The sequence below is a fragment of the Papio anubis genome, chromosome 7 (genome assembly GCF_008728515.1).
Source record: "Papio anubis isolate 15944 chromosome 7, Panubis1.0, whole genome shotgun sequence".
In the NCBI taxonomy this organism is placed as follows: domain Eukaryota; kingdom Metazoa; phylum Chordata; class Mammalia; order Primates; family Cercopithecidae; genus Papio; species Papio anubis.
This window is the reverse complement of record NC_044982.1, coordinates 155,918,511-155,926,140: the sequence shown is the minus strand read 5'-3', so window position 1 is coordinate 155,926,140 and position 7,630 is coordinate 155,918,511. Positions and strand designations below refer to the sequence as shown.

The window sequence follows — 7,630 nt, the reverse complement described above, 5'->3', positions numbered from 1 at the left end:
CGCCACTACGCCTGGCTAATTTTATTTTGTATTTTTAGTAGAGACGGGGTTTCACCATGTTAGCCAGGATGGTCTCGATCTCCTGACCTCGTGATCCACCCATCTCGGCCTCCCAAAGTGCTGGGATTACAGGCGTGAGTCACCGCGCCCGGCCAGGAATATGTTTTCTTATCTAGAACTTTAACTCTCTTTTGGTTTTCTTAATTCCACTAGACATTATTAATACTGCTTGCTATAGTTTGAATACTTGTCCCCTCCAAATTCATGTTAGAATTTAATCCCCAGTGTGGCAGTGTTGGGAGGCGGGGCCTTTAAGAGGTGCCTAGGTCATGCAGGTTCTGCTCCAATAAAAGAATTAGTCTATTCATGAATTAATGGATTAATGGGTTATCATGGGAGTGGGACTGGTGGCTTTATAAGAGGAAGAGAGACCTGAGCTAGCGCGCTTAGTCCCCTCTCCATGTGATGCCCTGAGCTGTTTTGGGACTCTGCCACGGGTCCCCACCAGCAAGAAGGCCCTTGCCAGATGCGGTCCCCAACCTTGGACTTTTCAGCCTCCATAGCTGAAAGAAATAAACTATTTTTCCATATAAATGATCTAGTTTCAAGTATTCTGTTCTAAGCAATGGAAAACTAAGACACTGCTTTATGCAATCAATGGTTGCTTTTATTCACCCTCTCAGTACTTCCTGTTCTTCACTCTTTCTTCCTCCTCAAACCTTCCTCTGAGATCACTTTCCTTCTCACTGAAATGCAAGAAGAGTCAGCTGGTGATGAACTCCCTCAGTCTTTATACTTTTCTTATTCTTGAAAAAACTTTTCCCTGGGTAGAAAATTCAGCCCTCTGAAACCTGCCTCCCGCTTCCCTGTCTTCAGTTACCTTTGATTGAAGTACCTGGTGCAGGTGCCCCTGACTGCTGCCTGAGGTGGCTGCCTGCTGCTTTACCCTTACCCCAAGGGTGTTGGCCTTCAGTGTGGGAAGGGCCTCCACCCTGACTCCCCACCTTGGGTGGCCCCTGAGCCTCAACTCTGTCCCTTAAACCCAAAGGGGCTTCAAAGGCCCCAATATTCTTATCCCTTTTAATGCATACTTTCCCCGGAAGCTGGCCTGGCAGTTCTTCATTATCTTGCTGGTTCTTTGGCACTTTTAAGATAGTATTTTTATAGCAAATGCTGGTGAGGCTATGGAGAAAAGGAAACTCTTATACAGTATTCGTGGGAATGTAAACTAGTACAGCCACTATAGAGAACAGTACGGAGGTTCCTCAGAAACTACAAATAGCATTGCCATATATCCAGCAATTCCACTACTGGGCATTTACCCAAAGGAAAGGAAATCAGGATATTGAAGGTACATCTGCACCCCCATGTTTATTGCAGCACTATTCACAACAGCCAAGGTATGAAATCAACCTATCTGTCCAACAACCAAGGACTGGATGAGGAAAATGTGCTGTATATACGCAATGGAATACTATTCAGCCATAAAAAGAAGCAAATCCTGTCATTCATGCGACATGGAGGGAACTGGAGGACATGATATTAAGAGAAATAAGCCAGGCACAGCAAGTTAAACACCACACGCTCTTACTCATATGTGGAAGCTTAAAAAAGTTGATCTCATCGAAGTAAAGAGTGGAACAGAGCATACTGGAGGCTGGGAAGGGTAGGGGAAGGAGGGGCTGGGAAGAGATTTGTTAAAGGATTAAAACACTATATCTGGGCTGGGCTCAGTGGCTCACTCCTGTAATCCCAGCACTTTGGGAGGCCAAGGAGGGTGGATCACCTGAGGTTAGGAGTTCAAGACCAGCCTGGCCAATATGGTGAAATCTCCTCTCTATCTAAAATATAAAAATTAGCCAGCATGTTGGTGTGTGCCTATAGTCCCAGCTACTCCGGAGGCTGAGACAGAAGAATGGCTTGAACCTGGGAGGGAAGGTTGCAGTGAGCTGACATTACACCACTGCCCACCAGCCTGGGTGACAGAGTGAGACTGTCTCAAAACAAAACAAAACAAAACAAAAAACTACATCTGGATAGGAGGAATAAATTCTAGTGGTCTCTAGCACTGTAAGATGACTATAGTTAACAATAACATAATATATAGTTTCAAGTAGCTAGAAAGAAGATATTGAATGTTCCTAAGACAAAGAAATGATAAATATTTGAGATGATGGATATGCTAATTACCCTGATTTGATCACCATACCTTACATGTTTTAAAACATCACTATGTATCCCATAAATATTTAAAATTATTATACGTCAGTTAAAAGATAAACAAAATACACATTTTTTAAAGAATATTTTAAATATGTTCTAAGATTTCTAGTTGTTTCCAGTAGGCAGGTTTGTCTGAATTAACCAGCTCCTTTTCCCAGACTGGGGTCCAGATGATGTCACCTCGTATTTCCTGTTACTTTTCTATGGACACATCTGGACACATGATTTAGTCCCTATCTCATGATGAACATTTTGGACGTGGCCCTTTAAGGGCAGTTTTTCTGTTGCATCTTGTCTTCCAAAGTAGCTCTAACTTAGCAGTCCAACAAGTAGGCAGAAAGAAAAAGCGAGCTCTCCACGGTGAAGCAGGGGTGAGGGCCCAGGACTCTCTTTGCTCAGCCTACCTCCCCTACCCCATCAGCCTTGAGCTCCTCCTGGAAACACTCGGGAGTCCCAGAACACAGCTTGAAAATCATTACCCTAAGAACTTACTAACCAACATGAATTCACTATTGCCCATACCCTAAGGAAATCCGAAGGGCAGTGTTGAATGCGTCCAGCCTGCTCTGCTCAGGGAAAAGAGTTGCTGAGTCTGAAGCAGGGCCTCTTCTGGCTTGAGGAAGAGGCCCTTGGTGCTGTGGGGCATACATGAATTCTCATGACTATGGCAACCACAGGGCGCCATGAACAGTTGTACAGGTTGCATACTACTCAAAGACTCCCTTGAGTCAGGAGGCAAGTGGATTCTGAAATCTAGTGCATGCCCTACACTAGATTAGGTTAGGTCTCTTTTTTAAAATTTATTTTTATTTTTTATTCACACAAATGTTCTATATAGGCAACAGTGGCCCTGTGACCAGGATGAAATGACATCATTGCTCCACCCGCCTTTCTGAGCTCAGTCCCTCTGCTTACGGGGCCTCTTTGTGACCCTGCAGACTCCACTGCAATTCTGACTTCAGGAAGGGGTGCCCTGGGCTGGGGACCTAAGTATTCTCATCTAAAAGGAAACCTCCCCATGGAACACAAGGGAACTCGCGTCTGGCTTCTGTCTTTTCATCCCTTACGCTGGGGGTGGGGGTATGACTCATTCCCTCTGGACCAAGCAGGATTCCAGGAACTGATGATCTGGCCACGGGCCCTGAAACCCCCAGGAGGCTCTTGGGAAACGCACCCAGCCTTCTTCAATCAAGCTGGTGTCTGCGTGGCCCTCCCGAGCTGGCTGGAATCCAGCCTTCACTTTCCCTCCACCCACCTCCCACTGCTCCCGTGACAATGCTCACAACGAAAGCCAACCAACAGGGCACAAGGCTGCCAGCAAGGCTGAACGGCCCCCTCGGCCTCCTGGCCTGGCCCGTGGGGAGCTGGCAGTCGCAGTGACGGGAAAACACACATTGTTTGGGGGCGTTGCAGATACAGTACAGATTATTTTTAGCAAATTGTTCCGACTTAGTGAAAAACCTGAAAGATAGTGTTGATAATCATTCTTATTTTAGTGCCGCAGATGGCACTGCTATAATTAGACCCCTGTTTCTGGGTGATTCTGCTGTTCCCATAAGAAGACACCTTGCCTGATGCAGAAACACATCACTGAAGGTTGTCTTCATTGTTTAATTTGGGGCTCCATCTTTTCCTTTTTACCCTGAGGTATTAACAACATTTGTTGCGAAAAAAGTAAATTATTCACATGTCTCTCACACTAATATTAGCCTGAAGATAACTGAAAGGTTTGGGGCCTCTTTGTTCTCTGATCGGGTGTCAGGCGGGAATGACCCGCGGCTCCGGGCCTCCTCCTCAGAGGCGCTTCCCGGGCCCTGAGCCAAGTCAGGATCCCTGCAGTCTCATTTCACCCGCACTTGCCTTCAAATCGGTGTTTTCCATTTGTAATTAGTACTTATCTGTGAAATACTTGGGCCGACACTGGTCCTGCTCCTGGGCCATAAGCTCCACAGGGAAGGGGCTGGAGCATTTTTGTTCATGACATGTCCCCAGTGCCTAGAACAGAGGCATCTGTGGAACGTAAGAAGGAACGGGAAAGCCACCACCGGAGGTGGGCGTCTAAGGAACCTGCAGCCTCTAGCTCTGTTCCTGGTCCTCCCACCCTTGGGCTCATCACCACTGGTCAGGCCTCTGGCCAATACTTGGCCTATCTCTGTGGCTTCAGTTTTCCCATCTGACGAGTGGAATTAATAAAATATGCCCAACTTACAGCAAAGAGAGAGCACAAGACTAATAAGGAACATGGAAGTGTGGTAAGACTGAAAAGAGGAAGCAGATAGGAGCCAACGATTCTATTCTTAAAATTAGGATTGAAGGCCAGGTGCGGTGGCTCACACCTGTCATCTCATTCCACTTTGAGAGGCCAAGGTGGGTGGATTGCTTGATCTCGGGATTTCGAGACCGGCCTGGGCAACATGGTGAAACCCCATCTCTACCAAAAATACAAAAATCAGCCGGGCGTGGTGGCACGCGCCTGTAGTCCCAGCTACTCGGGAGGCTAAGGTGGGAGGATCACTTGAGCCCAGGAGGTCAAGGGTGCAATGAGCTGTGATGGCACCACTGCACTCCAGCCTGGGTGACAGAGTGAGACCCTGTCTCAAAACTAAAATAAATAAATAGATAACAATTTTTAAAAGTTGTGTGTGTGTATGTGTTACAGTGAGGGATACTCACTGTATCCCTTGGTTACAGGGAGGGATACAGTTACAGTGTTGGATACAGTGAGGGACTGGTTACAGTGAGGGATACAGACAGAAGAACTGGAATTCCACTGACAGCCTAAGTCCCTTGGGAGCAGGTGTTTCTTCAAGACCTTATCACAGCCACAGCCTGAAGCTCAGAGTCTCTCACACAGTAGGTGCCCAACTGATGAGCTGCACTCAGCCAGCCTTCGAGATGACCCCCAACATGACCCCCAGTGATCTTGCTTCCCAGCCTTCTCAGCCTTGTGTGGAATCCTTCCACATTGCATCTAGGACCACAGAATACAGCAGAAGTGATGACATGCCGCTTTCAAGGCTGGGTTATGAAAGGCACCATGGCTTCTCTCTTGGTTATGTTCTCTGTCTGTGTTTCTATCTCTGTATGATCACTTGCTCCAGGAGAAGCCACCTCCTGAGCAGCCATTTGGAGATGCCCATGTGGAGAGGAACAGAGGCCTCCAGCGCACAGTCACATAAGAGAACACGAAAGCAGTTCCTCCACCCCAGTCCGGTCTTCGGAGACCACTGCCCCAATTGACAGCTCAACTATAATCTCACACGTGTCCTCGACACTCAGAATCATGAGCTAAGCTGCTCCCAAATCTCTGACCCTCAGAAACTATGTGAGATATACATGTATGTTGTTTTAAGCTGTTAAGTTCTGGGGCTACTTGTTATGCAGCAATAGGTAACTAATACACCACCCACGCACATCTCTGCCTCCTGGCTCTGCTGAGTTGGGGCTAGGGTCAGCCTTCCCCTAAGCTGCCTCCAGCAGTCAAACCCCTTCTCTGCCTCTCACCTCTCTGGTTCCCATTTCCTCCCTCCCTTGCAGACCACCTCTCTGCCCCTCCCTCAGCAAGGGCCAGTGACAGGGGCCAGCACAGACCCCAATGAAGGAAAGGAAAGGGCCACAAGAACCGTGATTTCACCTGGTCCTTGAAATCGGGGGACTCATGGCTCTGTCTCCTGGCATGAGATGGAATCTTGGCCTTGCTCCCACCATATTGACTCAGCCTCGTTTCCTGAGAGGCAGAGGCCCTCACCCAACCTCCTTTCCCCTCCATCCTTCCAATCCCACCACAAAGGAGCCATGCTACCACTTACTTTCTCCAAGCTGCCTAGGGATCATCACTCTCCTAGTCCCATCAGATGCACCTCAGCACTGGGGGCTGGATTCTTCTGTGGGCCATTTCCCACCAACAAATGCAACCGCCACAGCTTAGCAGGAGTTCCTGCAGAAGACAGAAAAGCCCTGCTGGCTTCTCACATCCAGGATGTCTGCCTCCAGTTGCCCACTGGATGGAAACTTCTTCCATTTCTTAAAGACTCAAACTCACCAGAGTCTCCTGGCCCCCCTGCTGCCGACTGCCCTCACTCCTGCACCCGCATCCCATTCTCCAAAGAGCTCACAATGGCAGCCAGCAACTGGCAGGGCTGCCTCTTCCTTATGAATTTTGTATTTTTAGAAAAGTGATGCACACATGCAGTGTACAGTCCAAACAGTTATGCAGCATTCTCTCCCCGTCTCTCTCATTCCAGAGTCCAGGGGCCACCACTTTCCTTCTTTAAATCTGCTTCTGAAAACATAAGGAGATACGGCTATTTTTATTCATTATATTTTGACATTATTTGTTGACTTTCTACCATAATAGTGGTGATTCGACACTTGCTATTCACTGTATTCCCACTTTCCTCCCCCACCCATCATCCCAATATATCTTTAGATCATAATTTTGGGTTAATAATCAGTGTTTACCTTACTAGGACTATCAAATTGTGTTAATTGCAGAGCCCAATAGTGTGCAATGAACTTGTTCCTTTTTCATTATCCACTCCTGCTGCCTGCACCAGAGGAAAATGCTTCCTCTGTCAAGTTGTCAATGTCCTTAAGGCTAACTTTCCCCCAGATACTTCCACATTTCTGCCAAACACCTATCAACAACTGCTTCAAACTCTAACACATCCCATAGGCTGGCAGTTCCCCTTCCCTGGAGGCCTTCTTCGCAGGGCCCTCTGACTTCCTGTTCTGTTGTTACCAACTGTTACCTTGGGGCCTCTCTTGGCCTGCCCGTTGGGCTAGGTCCTGCTTCCTGCACCCCAGGTCCTCCTGTCTCTTGGTTTACCTGCTTGTTTGGGTGGCACGCATCCTCCAGTATCTCTTGAGGCAAGAGTTTTAAAGATGTTGCATGCCTAGAAATGCAGTTATACTATTTTATACTTGAAAAATAATTTGGAAAGATATAGAAATTTAGGTGGAAAATGATTTTCCATCAAAATTTCAAAGGCATTATTCCATTGTCACCTGTCTTCCAGTGCTGCCATTGTGAAGTCTAATGTCATTTCATCCTTAAATCTTTGTGTGTATTGTTCTTCTCCCCTGCAACCTCCAACCTCCAGCTTACAAGGCTTTCTCTTCATCCTGAATGCTTTCAGATTGTATGGTGACACACCTTGGTGTAGAATTATAAAATGATGGCCCTTAACAGGCTCTTTCCATTCAGAGGCTCCCATTCTTCACTTGGTAATTTTCTTGTATTATTTATTTTAAAATGTCTCCCCCTTGTCTCTGGTCTCACCTTTTGTAACTCTAATTAGTGGCACCCCGAATCATCTGATTGACATGCTAGTTGTCTTTGGTGTCTTATTGTCAATCTCTTTGTCTTTTTTCTAGCAATTTTCTTGACTCCACCTTCTATCCTATT

General features: G+C 46.9%; 1 long non-coding RNA gene across 1 annotated transcript; it reads right to left on the bottom strand.

Annotated features, from left to right (window-relative positions):
• Window positions 1-645: 645 nt before the first annotated feature.
• On the bottom strand, window positions 646-4,619 carry LOC108587015. Its single transcript, XR_001905184.3, has 2 exons — window positions 2,746-4,619; window positions 646-746 (listed from the first exon to the last, which is right to left on the bottom strand). It is a non-coding gene; the product is annotated as an uncharacterized LOC108587015 (long non-coding RNA).
• Window positions 4,620-7,630: the final 3,011 nt, after the last annotated feature.